Source organism: Danio aesculapii, chromosome 17 (assembly GCF_903798145.1).
Source record: "Danio aesculapii chromosome 17, fDanAes4.1, whole genome shotgun sequence".
Taxonomy (NCBI): Eukaryota; Metazoa; Chordata; class Actinopteri; order Cypriniformes; family Danionidae; genus Danio; species Danio aesculapii.
Window position 1 is genome coordinate 20,984,926 of NC_079451.1, and position 1,553 is coordinate 20,986,478.

The window sequence follows — 1,553 nt, forward strand, 5'->3', positions numbered from 1 at the left end:
TAGTCACACAAGTTTTTTGCCTATTAGAGTAACCGTAGACTTTAAAATAAAATGAGTTTTTCATAAATATAGTGTGGTTACTGGTGTCTGTTTCCTCTTTGATTTTGAGCCAATATTAATGTGTGTTTGAGAGTTGTCCAAAGTGGCATATCCTCCACTTTTCTGAAGTGAGATTTATAGCGGTATGCGGATGGTAGATTTTTGACATGAGGGCGTAAGATGATTCTACAATTTACTGGGGTTAGCTAGTTATTTTTTTTGCTCTCTGAAATGTCAGGGTGTTTTCCTCCTCCTACAAAAATAATTCCAAAAATGAAGCTGTTTTTGGACAAACACCAAGGGTTTGCGGTAATTTAAATCCCACGTTTAAAAGCAGGAATTAATCCAAAAGTCATTTTGGAAATCGTTTTTGACCACTGCTAAGTGCTCCACGGTTGCTTTTTTTCGCTAATGTGCTTTAATGATATAAAGGAGGCTTTTATCAGGGAAATGTTTGAAATAATTTACATTAATAACTACGGCCTCTCAGCCACCGCTGATGGAAGATCCTAATGATAAAATGATTGAACCAAATTGGTGTTTTACGATCATATGGTCGCCATAAATATAATATGGGCAACAACATAAATAAAATAAATCCAGATATTGTGGGATGACAGAACTCATCTTCTATGATTTGCATGCATTCTTATTCCAATGGATGTTGTCTTAAAAATAAGTTTCATTTTATCACTGCCATCCAAATTGTGCTTATGACCACAGCTGATTTAAAAAAACAACAACTGCAAATTCCTGAACGTAAACATTAACTTGAGCTTCAGTGATTGTCTTGACGGTTGTGGGGATGCACAAAGAAGCTTTTTAAACGTTGTTTATATAGTTTTTCATGCGGAGATGAGTCAGAAAGGCAAGCCTCCAACATCCACACTGCAGCTCTGCCCAGGACTTTTGGCCAGAGGGGAACTGGTCGCACCCAGCTGAGCCTGCTTTCTCCCAAGGTTTGTTTTTCACTGTTGTCAATTGGTGGAGTTTTGGTTTCTTGCCACCGTCGCCTCTGGCTTACCTGGTTTGGTCTGGTGGAGTAGATCAGACTTCAGCAGTGTCATTTGTATTACACTGATCTGAACTAAACTGAGCTGAACTTCAACACTGTCATTTATAGCAGTGTTTCTCAACCACATTCTTGGAGGACTACCAGCTACACATTTACCATGTCATCTAAACTGAACACGCCTGATTTAGATCATTAGCTCATTAGCAGAGACTAAAAGACCTGTAAGGGGTGTAAAAGACAAAGGAGACTTCCAAACCATGCCGTGTTAGTGGTCCTCCAGGAATGTGGTTGAGAATCACTGATGTACAGTAAACTGAGAGGATCAGTTACTAATTAATAAGTAAACTAGAACTACATGAGGATTCTACCATCACTCATCTACCTGCCTGATTTAACAATGACAGTTTTATTTATCTATAGCACTGTTTTTACAACTTTCGAGCAAATAAGTCTTAAAGCTGGTGATGGTTGATGCCTGACTTATCGATGGTGGTAAGGC

At 38.6% G+C, this 1,553-nt stretch overlaps 1 protein-coding gene across 1 annotated transcript in view; it reads left to right on the plus strand.

Annotated features, from left to right (window-relative positions):
• Positions 1-69, plus strand: part of rpap1 (RNA polymerase II associated protein 1) — a 39,170-nt gene extending 39,101 nt beyond the window's left edge. The window contains 1 exon segment of the mRNA XM_056477009.1: positions 1-69. This exon segment is cut by the window's left edge and continues 174 nt beyond it. The gene's annotated coding sequence lies outside the window, so the exon portion shown is untranslated.
• The last annotated feature ends 1,484 nt before the right edge of the window (positions 70-1,553 follow it).